At 41.7% G+C, this 18,763-nt stretch overlaps 1 protein-coding gene across 6 annotated transcripts in view; it reads left to right on the plus strand.

The window, feature by feature from the left end:
• drp2 (dystrophin related protein 2) overlaps nucleotides 1-18,763 on the plus strand; it is a 213,592-nt gene that overhangs the window by 48,019 nt on the left and 146,810 nt on the right. For all 6 annotated transcript variants that reach the window (XR_012595446.1, XR_012595447.1, XM_074647511.1 and 3 more), the window contains exon 2: nucleotides 16,346-16,506. The gene's annotated coding sequence lies outside the window, so the exon portion shown is untranslated. The remainder of the gene's footprint in view (nucleotides 1-16,345; nucleotides 16,507-18,763) is intronic.

The raw sequence follows: 18,763 nt of genomic DNA on the forward strand, positions 1-18,763 counted from the left end.
TTCTCCTGCATATGTGGGAGATGTTGCTATCAGCCACTGTGGAGTGGTGCTAAAACCAAGTGTGAAGAAATAAGAACAGTGCAGATGGTTTGGCAGTGGCATTGCTTCAATCCCACTTTACACTTATCAAGTGGTGAATTTTTGTAGCTAATGATTCAGGTTGTAACACTTTACAGTCCACACCACATATCATGTAATAGTTTTTAAATGGTTTGCATTAGCACCTATTGAAAAGTGGATTTACTTATTTTTTTTAAAACTGTGGTTGAAGGAACAGTGTGTAGCACTTAGAGGGATCTATTGGCAGGAATATAATATAATATTAACTAGAATGGTGGCAGTCGCAGAGCGCAGACCTCCGCCAACGTGTGACTTTAAAGACAGATCATAGGTCACAGCTGGCGGTACCGTGAGGTGGTCGGCTTATTAATAACACGGTGTGTTTCCGTGTAACGTATTGGCGGATGCCTCTCTCATTCAGCAGCCTTGTTATGTCTGTATAACGTTACACTACGTTGTCTCTCATCCTGTCATCTACCGCTTTTTTCTTTCTCACCGCGGATGGCCAGCAGCTCCCACACACACATCCACACACGTTTCTCTCTGCTCTCAGAAAGAGGCGGGTTCATCAGTTACACTGCGCATGTGTTATACCCAGAGGTCTTAATGTTCTGGCTGATCGGAATCCTTAAAAAAAATTCCAATCATGATCCGGATCGCCACCAAAATCTAATGGATTGTTCATTGTGCAACACCCCACCCTTGCAAAAGATTTCATTCAAATCCATCTCAAACCTTTGGAGTAATCCTGCTAACAGACAAACAAACAAACCAACGCCGGTGAAAACATAACCTCCTTCCTCGGGCTTTGGCCTTGGCGGAGGTAATAAGTATGTTTTCTTTAGTGTATAATAACCTGAAAATAAGTGTTGTGTTTTCGTTACCTTAGAATGAGCCGTTTATAGCTGCATACGGAGCGGGTCCTCTTCACGGAGCTAATCGCCATGTTTCTCCAGTAGTCCAGAACGGGCAAACCAAACACCGGCTCCAAATAGAGCCATTCGCGTTTCCGCATTTTCACATTTTACAAATCTTGTAGGTTAACGGTTAATAATCGGTTAACGAGGGTCAGTTATCAGTTAAGAATTTTTTTCAAAATGAGCATCCCTAGCTTACGTCCATCCACCAGCCAGCATTGGATGTAAATCGTAAAGTGCAAGAATTGTCCGAGTAGCATGTAATTCCTAGGGTAGAGCGGATGGAAACTGCAGTTAGGTGATGATTCCCTGCAGGTTTCATCACAATGAGCGACATCTTTGACATTACACATTGTCATGTGAACCATTATTAACATTGATTAGTGCAGCTTAAATTCTTCTTAGCCTGAAGTGTGAAGGGGAGGTATGTTTTTGTTTCTGCTTTACCTGTGAGGGGAAAGGATGTCACCGTCACATCCCAGTTTACAATCAGCTGCTGAGTGATACTTTTTTGTTTGGTTTTGGATTTTTGCTGGGGACAACTTAATCCTCTTTAGCACTGAAGCGGATGTGTCCCCTGTGTTCTCCCTGTTTCCTATGCCCTTGGACGTGGGTAGTAAATATTTATGATGTAGCTGTGCTGTACACTTCTTACTGCAATGCTTTGGTTGTGTTGTTCCAGTGGATCACAGTGAGGTGGATAATTATGATGCTATAGCATTAACTAGATGGAAATTTGCAGCGCAGTGTTCCTCTATGTATGATTTAGAGAGATGAAATAGAATTCAGTATTAACCCCATCCTCTCAGGTCGATACGGCCTCGAGATAGAGAAGCATGTTGTAACCCATCAACCGGAGTGAGATAACAATCTACCAGAGTCAACAGAAAGCCCATTACAGCAGCACAGTGGGTGATTAGAAAAGACCAGATAGGGGGTCTTCGAGAAAGGAGTCCTCCTTGTGATGCTGACCTGCAGAGTAATAGACCTGGATGACCCCTCAAGGAGGATTGTAAGACAACCTCACATAAAGCCTGTGACCTTTTTCCTAAAAGTGAAAGCCTTGCCATTGATTAAACACTGCACGCTTCTATGGGAGATTCATAAAAAAGTGCAATTACATCTAATGGCTTTTATGGAATAGGAATAAATAATGCTGACATGTGGGGCTTCCCTGTGTCAAGGTTTGTGTAGTACATTGTAAGAACTCACCTTAAAACCGTATTCAGCTCCATAAAGGTGCGTTTTAAGGACGTCTATGTATGCAGAGCACACAGACAGACTGGAAAGGGAGACCTTAAAATGGTCTTACTGATGGTTAATGGAGGGATGTGGGAGTGAGCTGATACTGGAACAGTGCCTCAGGGCTACAAGGAGATTGTACATAGAGGGAGAGGTTCACAAAGTTGTGCAGAAGAAAACACTTAAAGTGAAAATCCTTAAGTAGAAAGTTAAAAGAAGAGGTGACAAGTTGGGGTTCAGCCACGCAGCAAGCTTGGCAACACAAATACACTTCAGTTTCCCACTTAAATTGTTATTCAATCGCTGTGTATCAGGGGCGCTGTTAATGTGGGGGAAAACACATTTAATGGTCATATTTATTGTCCATGATATGAAAGACGGACTATCAGCCGCTGCAATAACACAAGGTGTCATCATAATTATTCATAAGGAGCTGTAAAGTTTTGTGGTTGTGTCTCCCAGTGGGGAAAAAAAAGCTATTTAAGAAGGGCAATCAGCAGGAGGAGGAGGCTTCCTATGGCTACTGCGCCCCTTCAGCTACATCGTGGTACCCAGACAGGGTTCATTACCAGAGAAGATGGCCCGCAAGTAATCTCCACACTTAACCCTCTGGAGAGCCCCAGTCGCCAGACACTCAGGGGCAAAAAACTTCACGTCTGACTGAGTACATGGGCAGCGTATAATGTCCTCCCATTAGGAAACTGAAATCGTTCAAAGTTCAGGCAAAGTATTGCAGCAAGAGCCGCGGCCGAGTCAACGTATTCCCAGAGGCGCGTGGGATTGAGGCGACAACTGAAGCAGTAACTGCACACGTGAAATATTACTAGCTGTGCTGCACAACTGGAATCCCAGATGCTACGTACACAATCACATAATCCAGCACACATATCTTTCTTTAGAGTCCATGGTTGTGCAGTATTTAGGCTCCTTGAGTTGCCCCCTCTTCGTCGATTAGTCGACTAATCTAGAGGGGCAATTAGGCATAACAATTGTGCATTTTGCAATAAAAGCAACAAATTTGGCACAGACGTAGGTTTATGAAACATGTGTAAAGTGGCATCACTTGCTTGCACAGCTCTGTCTGTGTGGAGGAGAGTGTGAAAAATGGTTAACAATGTACTGCTGGAGTATGCCATTTTTCTTATTATTTTCTATATATTTTTTGGTTCAAACTTTTAGCCTCTGTATCTCGGTGACCCTATGAGCTATTCCGACAGGAGACTGATCTTAGTTTCTTTATAGGTTCAACCAAGTCAGCTCATCACAGGTTTAGAGACCAGACAAATATCAGCTCCTTTACTCAGATTTGAAAGCCATTCCGAAAATAAAACATTGTATGAACCTGAATCATTTACCAACACTAAACAGCTCTCATGCGACCATGTGAGTAGAGGTTAGAGGCAATCCTGAACTTTATCCAGCGATATCTTTGTCAATTTTACTGCTAATGAAAAGAGAAATGCACCGATAGAAAGCTGAAGATCTTCTAAAGGTGTCAAGGTTTCACATTCTATCGTGAAGGCAAGGGGGTGAAGTTTGACCCTGAGGTGACCAAGTTTCTTTTTATTTGGTTTTCACGGTTTTCTCATTTTGAAGGCTTTTAAAAGCACTCTTAAGAAATAAAGAGGTAATAAAAACATGTCTGTGATCTTCTGACAGCTGATCTAATCAGCTTGAACACACCTTGGAAATCATCAAAACTCATAAAATGTGTTTTCTGCAGCAATTTGGAATATTTAATGCCATTTTGAGGGGATAAAAAATTGGCAGCGCCCCGATATCTATATCTTTTCATAACATATAAACCTATGTCTGTGCCAAATGTGTTGCTTTTATCGCTAAAAGCCCAATTGTTATGAATATTTCAGCTCAGCCGCTCCCATTAATTTGTCGTTTTGGTCTTAGCCAACTAAGATTTCTTTAATCAATTAGTCGTTTTTATGCTTTTATAATGCTGAATGACTTACTGTACTGTATGAGCAACACAACACAAGAACACAAAGTGGTGCTTTTGTGTGATTCTTTGTGGAGAAACTCAATTTCACAGATCTGTCGATTAAATCAACTAGTTAGTCGGCAAATGCGAATGAGAGTTAGTCGACTTAGATTTTTTTTGGTTGAGGACAACCCTGCTAAAATATGAGGTATAATTCTGCCGTCTGAGAGAGAAATTAGCACCACGCCTGAAACACAGATCTTTGCATGTCATGTGTGCAACAGACAAAAACACTTATCTCAGGCTCATTTGTCTTCTCCCACTTTCCCAGTTTCAGGTAAACTGATGGATAAATGTTTTCCACACAGTAGTTTGAAGGGAGAGTGGATTTGATTAAGAGCGCCTATTGTTCAATCAGAACTACAACACAGCTACCAATGTGCGGATTATTGAAGTTCAACACAGACATGAATTATGTGATGATTGTGTTACTGATTATGGGACAATAGCACTAATCAGACACAACAATTTACCTGTTTTTTCACATGAAAATAGAAACTGAGATAAGAAATGAAAAACTTCTTAAAGTAGAAGAAACCTAAGCATCAAAGCACAACGAGATCACCGGCTCGCAGGAGCTGCATGTGGGTGGAAACGTTCGCCTCTACATTTTTACCAGTCATGTCTCCTCCTCTCTTCACTCTGGAGAAACATATTTCTCTCATTGCACAGAGTGTGCTTTTGCATTTGAAGATGCGGTGCGCCCACCAGACTGAATAGCAAACTCATGGCACACTCCAGTCACTGCATCACTGCTAGAATAAACTTTTCTGCTGGTGATCCTGTAGCTTAATGTGTAAAGCACAACGCGGAGACTGCAAGGGGTTATGATTCTGATTCACACTGCAGCCATCCGTGTTAATGCGCGTGCATCATACTGCCGTTATTCATCAGCCTCCCTCCCCCGGAGGCACACCCCCGCTGCACCTGCTATATGGCCTCAGCGGCGCTAAGAAACTCAGAGACTGTCTTGTTTTACCTTTGGCTGAGTCTCGGTCATGCTTCGGTATGAATAATGGAGTGACGGCAATGTGAGAGCAGGGTGGCGGCAAGGACACAGAAATGGAGAGGACACGCTCAGAAGACGGTCACTCTGTGTGGCTCGTCCCCTCTGCTGGGCACCAAGCTGTTGTGGGCAGATATTTATTCAACTATAATGCCGGCACATTGACTCTTGTTGACAAGAAAGGTGAAGGAAACGGATGAGCTCTTCAAGGAAGTTGTGTAGATATGTTCTGCTGTTGATAAGGTGCATGTTAGTCTGAATTATGGCAGTTCAGGATTTTCCATTTTATACTTTACATGCATTTGCGATAAAATGTTTTGCAGAAATGATTGTGTAGGTGGATTCTGCTGTGTGTTATCGGGCGGTTTCTGATTATTCTGATTTTTGCTGCATGGTGAGATTGACAACTTGGCAACTGCAAACACTGATTGAAGCTGAAGCTGGAAAAATGATTTTCACACTAGGAGTCTTCAGCCCATTAGCGGCTCTGTGCTGCTGCACTTAGGGAAACACATGTTTACCATGGCCATCATCTTAGTTTAGCATGTTAGCATGCTAACATTCTTAAATTAGCATTAAACACAAAGTTCAGCTGAGGCTGATGGGACAATAACAAGTTCTGGTCATAGACTGTATATAAGAAGTGGACGTAGTCACCGTGACGTCACCGATTGGTTTGAGGACTGCCGTTTTGAAGCCTCGAGTTCGACATTTTGGCCGTCGCCATCTTGGTTTTCTCCAACCAGAAGTGACACGAGAGGTCGGAGCTAAGCACAACCAAACGCTGAATAAGACATTTTTAAACTACCAAAATATTACAATTAACTTTAATGAACTGAAAACACGCTGTGAAAGGGTTAAGACAAAAACACGGACAACTCTCAGACCGGACATCACCGTGGTAGCGACCTGTCAATCACAAGGTAGCCACTAAGCCCTAAAGCATCCCCTGCTTTATGGTCTATTTGACTCTAAATTAACCATCATTTACTAACTGAACATCATGCTGTATTGAAGAAGACTTGAAACTAGCGATTGAGACCATAAACTCATGTTTACAATGTTTACTGAGGTAATAAATCAAGAGAGAAGTAGGCTCATTTTCTCATAGACTTCTATACAATCAGAATTATTTTAGCAACCAGAGGAGTCGCCCCCTGCTGGCTGTTAGAGAGAATACAAGTTCAAAGCACTTCAGCATTGGCTTCACTTTTCAGACCCCGGAGTGGCCTGCTGGTTCAGGTATTTGGTTATGAACCAGACCTGATGATGGTGGTAGATGAGTTAAGGGATCAGCAAAGTGATTACACTTCATCCTGAGGTGAACATGCCTGTATTAAATGTCCAACAACAGCCTACACTTTTCTGAGAAAAGATATTTTGAACCTGGCTGAAGGGATTTTCTCCCATTCAGCCACGAGAATCAGTGAGGTTGAACTCTTCATGTCTGGCTTGCAGTCGGTGTTTCAGTGAATCCCAAAGATCTTGGATGGGGTTGAGGTCAGGGCTCTGTGTGCAGGCCGGTCAAGTTCTTTCACAGAGAAAACCATCTTTTTTTGCTTTGTCCATGCGGGCATCGTCACGTTGAACCACCGAGCCTGGGTTTAATGACCTTTCCTGAAAGTTGTAAACACGCTGGTCTTAAATATCCTTGTATAGAGTAGCAGTAAGATTGCCCCCTATAGTCCAAAACACAAAAAACAAAAATATGTTTTGCCATTGTACACTTATGCTCTTTGTCTACTCATTGTATTACTTCACTGTGTGTGTGTGTTTAGTGAGATTTGCGTGTCTGTGCTCTGCTGTGTACTTTTTAATTACCCCATTGGGGACGAATCCAGTTATTGAATTGTATTGAATTGTATTGAATTGAACTGAAAAAAGTGTTTTGTAAAAAAACAATAATGTTTGCAGGCCACCAGCTCTAAGACAGAGCTGCACTACCGGCTCTATTAAAGCCCGCTCGGCAGAACACAAGCCACAACACTAGTGACAATAATGTTATCTTAACAACCAAATTACAGCGGAATAACCCCACAACAGACTTAAAGGTCAACTCAGCAGCTCAGTTTTTATTGTTGGTGGTGGGTGAATCATATCGACCACTTATTGTGCTGATAACTGTGAAACGCTACAGCTCTGTCCTGTTAAGACGTGGTGCTCTGGGACCCGGCTGCTATATAATGGTAAAGATACTTCTTATTCCAACACTGACTGCGGGGAGCTGCTATGGGGTTGCTGACATACCTTTTGAAATGAGTGAGAATGACAGCAAGTCCTCCCAGCATTTCACTTCTCATCCCACACACCTCGGCTTAATGGGAAGTGTTGGACCAAGACTGCTGCCATGTTCCTGAGATCTCTTGTTGGATGTGTTCAGCATTTCTCCCCCCAGTAGGATATCCAACCTATTCATCTGTCATGCCCTTTATCTCTCATTCTTCATTCCCTATTTCCACTTTCCCCGGTTTCCCTCCCCCTGCCTTATCATGAAGTTTTGTTCCTTTCTCCAATATTCTTGCTTTTCACTATTGTTATTGATCAAACTGTTTTTCTTTCTCCTTCAAGCAACTCTACTTATTCAAGTTTCTCACCAAAAAACTGAACTCTACAAGATTACATTTGAACACATCATGATTGCATTATAATTAACCTCATATATTTTACTGGATAGAGCTTGAACGCATCACAATGTAACTCAATGGAACCTCCGTTAACGTTAGTAGCTCCGTTATTTTGCCAAGCAGGACTGTGCTGCCCACCAGCTGCTAACTTCTACAGTTAACTATCTCTCCTTCTGCTGATTTCAACACAGATTTCTTGTTCACACTGCAGCATTATCAGGGAAAAAATAGCGTGCGTCCCCTCAGGTTTATTAGAGGCGCGCTTTTGAGTGACCATGGCTCCGGTCCCAAACAAACTGAAACAGGATACACCATGCGTATGTCGTCGATGCGTCATTGTGCATGCGTAACTGTCGGGAAGCAGCGATAAAGAGGAATCGTTAGTCATGGAGGCACCGGTTCTCAACTAGGAACCGATTTTGATTCCCATCCCTGGTGTTTTCTCTGTCCGCCAAAGTAGTGGACGGCCTGACAATTTTACCTACCACTGCCAACGCTTAACCCGCATTTTGCAGGAGGCGGGTGCTAATTTCAGACGCTGGCTGTGTCTGATATCACTCCCTATAGGTTACTGTCTGCCATTTTATTTGAGTCCGTACCGTTTAAACTACAGTCTCCTTACAATGCCGTAATGCATCGCATTTTATAGATGCAAAAATTAACGTACTTCTACTTACACAAAATAATGATGATTAGTAAGTAATAAGCTATTGAGTATCATTATATAACGTTATAATGTACAGAATAGTGAATGAGTGAACGAGGGGGTGAATTCGTCATACCAGCAGGGGGTCCCTCCCCTTCCGGTGGATCACCATGGGACATTATTTTGGGAAAAAAATGTGTACAGTAGTCGACGGCAAGAGACAAATCATTTTTTGATCCCATTTGAATTGCGCCATGAATCACACATATGATGTTTGTCAATTTAAAACTTAATTTTGCAAGTCAAGAAAGTCAAAATCATCCCAGTTTCATTAAGTCACACAAGTGCCATGACAGTTATGTTACTATATATATATATATATATTCCATATCCCACATCTCCTATTTTACTCTTCAGTCCAACAAGCTAACGTTAATTTTGTCAGCTAGCAGCTCAGCAAGTTAACATTAGTTTGGTGTGTTGGATCAGTTACTGTACACTTGGTAGTTTGGGTGAAGATATTTAGTTAACAACTAGCTAATCTCTACGTATGAACTAGTTTATGAGAGGCAACCCCGTTTTAATTTAGTGATTTTTAAATCTTTAACTTTGTCTTTGTATAAATCTCTCTACTATTTGTCTTTTTAGTCTGTCTCACGTTATAACCAGGCTAAATTTGAAATTAAAAATCTTTGGCTTTCTGTGTTTCTACTCTGTTGTTGTTTCTTCTTCTTCTCCTCTTTCATTGGAAATATTACAGAGACATTCCTCCTCTATATTCCTCTCAGGGAATAGGCTACAACCTTTTGAACTGTGTGTCTTCATCACTCTGAGTGTGTCTGTGATTCCCCTTTCTCCTTGTCAATAGGTTGATTATCAATAGTTGTTTCTCTGGCGGACCAACAACCACATTTTAATCTCCAATCTGTTCCAATAAGCTTGATTCAATTTCATTCAATCCAAACCCAGAACGCACCACTCTCATCAAAAGCTATTTCATGCCTCTGGAACATTGCTGAGACTTCTCTGAACGAGTGCACACTCATTCCCAGTGACAAAATGCTTCATTATCTGGCCAGCATGAATGTGACAGTTGGGGGTTAACACTGTGGATGATGAATTGTGTTGTGTGGTTGAAGTGCACCTCAGTGTGCTGTCCTATTTAAATTGACAAGCAGCCTCTGCAGCTATATGACTAAACTCTCATACCCCTATGCTGGCTGGCGAAGGAAAAGCTGGCAGGAGGATGTGTGTGAATTGCTCTGGGCAATGAGTGCCCCTTATCCACTGTGGAGAGAGATGCTTTGACAACCTGGCGTCCTCCGTGAAAGCCCGGGCAGATTGAATCCCTTTTGAAATGACGTTTGTGGCGGCTAAACACTCAGGGTCAGTGGGTGGCCACGGGGGAAGTGAGGGAGAAACAGAGAGGGACTGTTAGTATTCAGTAATACATCATGTTAGTGTCAATGTTGTTGTGTGAAAGAGTGTTGCAGAGCTGCACTTAAGGTCTAACCACCGCTCTGTTTGGCTTCCCGTTTGTCTGTCGGTATATGCATATCTGTCAAGGACATGATGCTTGCTCTCTCTTTCCTGAAGCGAAGTACTTTTGTGATGTAATTAGCTTTTCAAATAAAGTCTTAAAGTATCGTCTAGTGACTTTTTATATTTCCCAACAACATGTTAATCATTGATGAAAAGCCCAGTGGCAGACTCTTTAATCAGGAGGATCGGGAGGAGTCCCGACGGGGTGGCGCAATTTAGGGCTGATTACCGTGAGCTAACTAACAATAATCAGCCTCTGGCCCACCATTCAGGCCCACTCCCAACGTCCACCGTAGACGTACACACTCGGACGGTCCGTTCATGAGAAGTCTACACGGACTCAGGACTGACTAAAATCTGCAGACGCTTGAGGCTCCTCTCCAGGCTCCTCCGAACTTTTTGAGCTCTTTGCCAGTGTCCCAGTTCTAACCAGGTTTTTTAAATTATGTATAGCATTCACACCAGAAAAAGCAAGGCAAGCAATTTTTTAGCACATTTCCTTATTAAATTACAATAAAATGTATTTAAACACCCGCCCCAAAACGGTAAAGAACCCACATATACTCCATAGACATTAACACACAGACAATAAACACAGACATGAGTGGTTGAAGAAGTATTCAGATCTTTTACTGAAGTAAAAGTATACTACAGTGTAGATCAGGGTTGGAAATGAACTTCTTTGTCCATCTGCCACTCAATAGGTTACCATTGTCTTTTTTGGCTGGTGAGTGAAGCAAATCTAGCAGCCACTTTCATATTTTACCAGAATTTGGCTGGTGGCTGTTTAGATATAAATACTCTGTTACAAGTAAAAGTCAAGCATTAACATTTTTACTTAGGTACAAAAGTCTAAAATATACTTAGATTATGCAGAGCGGTTAATTTCTGAATCATATATACATTATATTATTGGATTATAATCATTTATATCACTTTAATGTTGCAGCTGGTAATTTCAGTTACTTTATATACTTCTGTTTAGCTTGTGAATACCATATATGTTGATTACATTTTGTAATGTTTAATCTGAATCTGCAAAGTAACGACAGTTATCAAATAAATGTAGTGGACAAAAAGAACAATATTTCTTTCAGAATTGTAGTGAGGTAGAAGTATAAAGTATCAGAAAATGGAAATACCAAAGTAAAGTACACGTACCTCCAAATTAGAGCTGCAATGATTAATCGATTAGTTGTCAACTATTAAATTAATCGGCAACTATTTTGATAATCAATTAGTCGCTTTTTAAAGAAAAAAAGTCAAAATTCTCTGATTCCAGCTTCTTAAATGTGAATATTTTCTGGTTTCTTTCCTCCTCTATGACAGTAAACTGAATATCTTTGAGTTGTGGACAAAACAAAACATTTGAGGACGTCATCTCTGGCTTTGGGAAACACTGATCGACATTTTTCCACCATTTTCTGACATTTTGTAGACCAAACAACTAATCGATTAATCGAGAAAATAATCGACAACGAAAATAATCGTTAGTTGCAGCCCTCTCAAAATTGTACTTAAAGCTGCAGTAGTCAGTATATATTTTGGCATCATTGGGCAAAAATTCCATAATAACCTTTCAGCATATTATAATTCAAGTGTTCTGAGAGATAACTAGACTTCTGCTCCTCCTCATGGCTCTGTTTACAGGCTTTAGAACATCTAGCCCGTGACGGGAGACTTTGACCAATCACAGGACATTTCATTCAGAGAGCGTTCTTATTGGCTGTGCTCCGGTCATGTGACCAGAACTTGGTGTTCCTTCACCAGATTTCACAATGGTCACAAACTTTCTCATTTTACAGCTAAACCGTGCACTACAAGATGATTCTGAGAACATCTGAGGAGAGAAATAGACATTAACGTGCCTAGTTTGACCGTTTGGTCGGAGTTCGCGAGTGATTGACAGCCGGCTCTCATAGACGACAGCTGGACAGCAGACCTCAGATCAGCTCTTACTGCTTGTTTTCCTCCGCTCTGTGAAATCTTGCAGATGCCGTTAGGAGCACCGGAGGACACCGGAGGCACAGGATTTTTTTCAGGTTACCTGTTTCATGAACTACTGTCACGATATAGCGACCGTTTTATAATAATAACTTTTTTTTAATCATATTTGCTCCAATCTGGCCTACTTCAGCTTTAAGTACTGTACTTGAGTAAATGTACTTTGTTAATTTCCACCACTGACACACAGTCAGATCCACGTATGTTTTAATTAACTTATCATTAGGCCGAGGAAATAGAAAAGTTTAATTTTACTTGTTGTGGCAGACATAAGGGACAAAATGACGTACAAAATCTGTGTTGTTGGTGAAAACTGAAGTGGTCTAATGTTAAAAATGGGGATGACAGGAAACATCTAAGTATACATACTATATTATATTTACACTACATAAATGTCCTCTGTAAACCGGTATAGTATATTATCTCCTCAGAAACCTCCTTATTGAGGTTTGCAGTCGGCCACTCGGTGTTGACTACTGTAAATAGTTGTTGGAGGATGTAGCACACCTGACAGGCATGGGGATAAAAAGCTTTATGTAATAAATACTTTACACCTATAGAGGGCTGAAGTCCGTCCTGCTTCTCTTCCACTTGCTTTCAGTTTCTTTTTTTTGGTCAGAAACATTATTCTGGGGTTTCATTTCCACACTCTCAGCTACATAAATATCTACTTCTGCACCGGCCGGTAAAACCAGAGTATCTCACCATCTTAAACGAGATTAAACACCAAATAGTTAGCATTCAACATTGATGAGTCTTAGGAAAGCTAACAAAATCTCAGAATTAGATAACTCAGATTAAGGACCCCAAGAAACTCATGATTATATTCTTTAGAAAGGTCAATGAAGGAAACAAAACTAGTAGAATAAAGGCTCATATAGACTTTTTCTCTCTGCATTAGGCCGACGCAGTCATTAGAAACTTCAAATGAAATGGTTGGTCTGAGAATGTCTTTATACAGAGTACCACAGGGATAAGAGAGGCAGAAGAAAAAGAAAAGAACTATATTGAAGGAGCTCTTAGACTTTACTGTTTAGGAGTCTCTTTGCATTCACCTTTTCAGTTTATCACTATTAAGAGACTTTTCATACCTGCCACCATATTTCTTTGGTTTATCATTAAACATTAAACCAGTCACGACACAAAACTAAACCTTCACTCACATTCTGAGCAGCACTGAGTGTACAGTATACATCTTTGCTTTGTACAAAGGGATGTAAATAAAGAACATAACAGGGTTTCTCCTGGCTGAAAATGGGGCGGAGGTGGTAGAATCCAGGTTTCCCTGAGACCGTCTTGGGTGGACGTCGGACCCTGTAGGGGGGTCCAGGGTCATGCTCCCCCAGAAGAACATTTTTTACAAGTTAAATGCATCAATCTGGTGCACATTGAAAGCTAAATTAAGAGGCCAGATCTATTAAAAGATCTCAAGCTCTTGTAAACTATTTTGTGCTTTAGCATCGGTGGAACGTAACTAAAGAACATTTAGACTAGTACTGTACTTAAATACAATTTTGAGATACTTTACTTAACTTTATAGTCCAGTTCTTCTCCACTACATCTCAGTGTACTTTTAATTAACAATACATAGATTTGACAATATTAGTTACTAGCTACTTTGCAGGTTCATATTCTTAATACAAAATATAAATCGTCTAATAAACTATGGTATATTATTAAGTAGTATATAATTGTTAAGTATATAAAGTAGTTAAAAGTAGCTCCACCTTTACCAGCTACAACATTAAAGTGATGAACACATTAATGCATCGATAATTATAATCCAATGTTGTACGGTAATCTATATTATTATGAAATGCGACATTCTGCATAATGACTACTTTTACTTCATGTAGGCTATATTTAGATGCTAAAACTTTTTTGAGGAGTGTAAACATGTTTTCTTCGAGGCGCAAGGAGCGGCTTTCAAAAAACGCCGACTGCCGTTTGCAACAGCATTTATAAATATCAGCTGGCATATGAAACTAGACAAAGACGTTACCAGTGGAAACACTGTTGTGCCTGCAACAGGCTCTTTTCTTCCCTCTTTGGCAGTTTTGGCAGCGCCTTTCCCGGTTCACCGTGCTGCAGGGATGTTAATAATTAACCGTTTAACCGACATTAGGCATTTTAACCGCTGAATGCAAGGCACAAATCTTGTCGGTTAACGGTTAATAATCGGTTAACGAGGGTTGGTTATCGGTTTAGACCATTTTTCTAAATTAGCAGTGCTGATACCGATACAGCGCCACCACCACATCGCTGTAATGCCGCAATTGCAGTAACGAATGACCCAAACCCATAAATTTGATGGAGCCTCGTGCAGGAAAAAACCCTGGATAAATAATATCATAAACAGGTGCTTAAAACAGGCAGCGTGGATATCATTTTCAAGATTAACTTTTATAACCCTGAGCATATTGCCTCGTTGGGGCTCTTTATTTTGTCATCAGCTTAACCTGGACATTTAGATGAACTATTTGATTGGAAGGCTGCAAATGCGATACTTGCCTTGAACTTTCTCTCACTCGTAAACATCTTCCTGGTGCAGCGTTAGTATTGTTTTCTGTCTCCGGTGCCGCGGTGAGCTCAGTGATTTCTACTGGTTTTATGGTCTAATTTAGTAAAGTGGACATTTATTCTTTTGGGGAGCTCTTATTGCCGTTACTGTGTTTATGGCTCTCATTTGTGTTTCAATCCATGTTTATGTAAAGGGACGTTGGTTTTGTTATTTTGTTGACGTCTGTGTGCACCTCCTGTGCGTGCTTTCTACAGGCTGAGCAGGAAAATGGAGCCGCTGTTTGATATTTTCACATTTGATTAACGTCTTTCTTCACCGCCGTCTTCACAGTTAATTAACATTTATCAGTTTCAAATTAGAGGCGAGCGTTGAATAATAACAGCTTAATATAGTTTCCCACCTTGTCTCGCTCTATTTTGTGCACGCATGTATAATGTATGCATGCAACATTTAGCTCCACATTATGTCTTCTTCGCTCAACCTCTATCTTGTCAGCTCCCCCGCTGTTTCCTCCCTCTGGGTGGTCCGGCTGTAACTGAAGGAATATCTATGGCAACTTTTTGCTCATATTTAATACCCCCACATTATTACATCTCATTATTAGCTGTGTGAACAGGAAGATTTCATGTATTGGGATTGAAATAGCTGTATGTGCTGGATTCTGGCTGTCTTGATTTGAAAATGAAAACTGTCTCTCACTCTTCATTTTGACACCTTCGCGGGGTGTTGCACAGAAACATTTTAACATATTTGGTGCATTAAACCAATTAAATATCAAACAAATGTAAATAGCCATACAAGCACACAGTATCTACAGCTCAGCTATCAAGGCTAACAGACAGAAAGAGAGACAATAAGTATGAAGGAATCTTCAATTTCCTTATATTAAACTATAATGTGAATTATGAATGCCACTTACTACTCTGAAAATAGTTCAGCTCATTCCCTTTCTGTTGGCTGCAAGCTTGGCATTAAACTTTTATATGTGTTTTGAGCGGTTAGGGAGCGCTCTCTTTTTCCCTGCCAACCCCTGCACCGCTCCCCCCACTAGATTTATTGGAAATGTAACACACCTCTAAGGCAACCTGTTTGATGACAAACTTTCTCTAAATATCTTCCTCTTTATTTTTTAAGAGCCGTCGTTTCCGAGCCCGCACCAAACTGCCTGGACCGGGCCGTATAAAAGCGGGATTAATGTGGTTATTGGTGTTGGTTAACGGTCAGGATGTGAGGCGACTTGGAATCGGAGAAAAAGACTGTTGCCATCAAACCTGAGGCCAGGATAGAGTAGGTTTTTGCAGGGCAGCGTTGTGCCAGAGCAGCAAATGAAATCTCAGCGAGAGGGGGACACTCATTGGCATTCCTCCCACGTCGCCTCAGTCCCTGTTTCCTCCCAGCGGCCAGCACCCAGTGTCTCAGCAGTCCTATATTCCAGGCCCGAGTGTGCTGTCTGCTGATAATAAACAGCCCAACAACCCGAGTCACAGAGGTTTGCTGAGTTAGAGCCCAGCCGCCCTACTCTGTCTATCTCAGCTCAAAGGTTGGGCGAAACCTTTACTTTATGCTCAGTGTCACCGCGTTTTAAAACCCCTGCTGTTACTGCTTTGCTCCCAGGTTCTGAAATGCCATTGGGCCTTGTAGGAAAAGGGACTTTGGCATTTATCCCAGCGACCATAAAGGATTAAACTCTAAAAGACAGCTGTTAAATGGTGTGCCTTTTTCCAGCTTATCAAATTCCCTTTCAGTCCACCGGGGAGGAGTTTCTGACCCTGTTCTTTGTGTTGTAGGTTCCACCCTGTGTGAGGAGGTCGCCGCCGCTGTTACTCCACATCCACGCCTCCCCCGCCCCTCCTCCCCCTCCGCCAGCGCCGGGCAGCCACACAAGCGTTGGCTCGATTCCAGGGAGGCTCCGATCCTGCAGCCACGTCAATCACGTCTTCACCGCTGGGTAACTAATCAAGCATGCAAGCAGGCTACTCTTGTCTTTGATTTTTTTTTTTTTTGAGGCACAGATTTCTGAGATTATGTGGTCTTGTTTTTGGAATAGTCTTTCATGCTTGTTTGTGATTTCTGGGGTCGCTCATGTGTGCATTTTTCATGTAAAAGAGGCATTTTTCTCCACCCAAGCATGCAGCAAACACACACAAACGGAGATGCCAGAGGGGTCGGGAGGATTCTCGAGGGGGTTTTGATGATCAGAGCTGTTGTTGTCTTTTTCATTTTTTAAGCTCATTGACTAGTTTGATTCTGGCTCCAGGTGTCATCTACTGAACTGTGTCAAACTCAGCAACTGCATTTCAAAGTACGGTCTCAGTGAGGCGAAGAAAAGCAGAGGGTAAAAAATCAGCGTTGTGTATGAAATGTTGTCTTGCCTGCAAAGCGTAACATTGCAGTTGAACAAGTCGGTTACACATACTGATGAGCTCACAGGCATGGAGTACTTAAGGACAGACGTTATTCAAGCTGCACTGTGACTGTGTGTAATGTGAGAGGAGTCGTAATGATGAGCTCACAGAGAACTATCACCCGACTCTGCAGTTTCCCTCAGCTCTTTTTTTCTGCATCATAGTGTCCTTCAGCTTTATTTAATTTATGGCCCAAAACATACTCTATTGGTTCGCTCTTACTGAGGCCAGTTGCATACAAATAGACCTAGTCTTTGCCTTAAATATAACTTTAAGTCAGACTTGCTGTAGAAACTTCAATTTAACATGTTGCATAAAGCTTCCCTATGAGTGACCAATGTAAGGCTGACCTAGATAGCTTGCCGCGCAATGCGTTATGGGTGAAATAAGACACTTCACAGAACACCATACCAAGTATGGGAGAAAATAACAAAAAATGGTAAACAGCATAAACCAAAAGTAGTTGTGTTCAGAAACAATTCAAGAATATGATACAAGAATCCCAAAAACTAATGGATAAACAGTTAGCTAACATTAAATGAGAGTACATGAGCACAGTATCAGACCTGATACTGGATTCAGTATAGGCATCAGCACCGGTGCATCCCTAGATGGAGATGCACTTTGTAGCTCATTTAATACCCCTCCTCTCACTCTTGTTTTCCCCAGTTTCTGTACTGTTTTGTCTGCATACTTCCTTTCTCTAGAAAGCCCTTAAATAACCCGACTGACATGATACCCCTGTAGGTTTATTTAGTCTCCTTCCTAACATAAATTAGGCTCACATGATCACAGAGAGAGATGCAAGCCACGGCGTCCTTTTTATTTTCCTCCCTGTTCTCCCCTCCAGCTCTGCTACGGTGCATTTCATCATCGCGTCCCCGAACACGCCCGTCGTTTCAGGCTTCTCAGAGTCGAATGAATGGGTCCTGGGCTTCCGCCGACTTGTCATTTAGGTGTGTTTGACCCTCTGGAGCCGATTCAATCACTGTCTACCCACAAGTAATATCCTCCGCCTGCCCTTATCTCTGACTCCAAATTACTGAGCTCCAGCCCTGTCTTCACATCACAGCACCACAGCGGGAAGTGAAGGAACAAGGAGGGAGCTTAGAGAGAAGGTCATAAAAGGTAGCTGTTGGACAGGAAAAAGACGGAAGCTTGTGTGTAGATGTACAATGAGGTTGCGGCGATTCTGAGGCTGTGGACCCAGCTCCATGCCCTGGGCTGGCAGGGAAATTAGGGCTGCACAGTGCTCACTCAGTCATCCAACTGGTGTGGCACGGGGGAACATTGCCTCGCCTCAACTGCTGCACATAAGAGATCTGGTTTTGGAGTTGCAGCCTGTTAAAATGTTATCTCGCTCCAAGACATTTGAGAAGGGTTTACTATACTTTGTCGGTGAGAGAGATTTTCCTTTCTGCTTTTTCCTCTTCCCTTATCTGTGGGCTGCCGCTTTATAGACGGAGCCGATGATTGACAGTCTGCAAGTGTAGTCCATGCTTTTTATGATATAATACATTACGGGTGGGAAAAAAATCGATTCACCTATGTATCGCATTAGATTTTTAAATGCCAGAATCAATATAATTGCTTCATTTGAGTCTATACGGAGGTAGAAGGAAGTTACCACTTTTATTGTTGTGGTCTGAGTAAAGTGACGTCATCAAACCGCAGTCGGCTGCAGTGAGCCGAAACAAAAAAGTAGAAAACGTCGGAGTGTCTGCGTGGATACAACCTGCACCCTCACATGTTAAATCCAGCGTGGTAAACACTACACATCCAGTAAAGTATGGAAACACT

This window comes from Sebastes fasciatus, chromosome 10 (genome assembly GCF_043250625.1).
Source record: "Sebastes fasciatus isolate fSebFas1 chromosome 10, fSebFas1.pri, whole genome shotgun sequence".
Classification (NCBI taxonomy): domain Eukaryota; kingdom Metazoa; phylum Chordata; class Actinopteri; order Perciformes; family Sebastidae; genus Sebastes; species Sebastes fasciatus.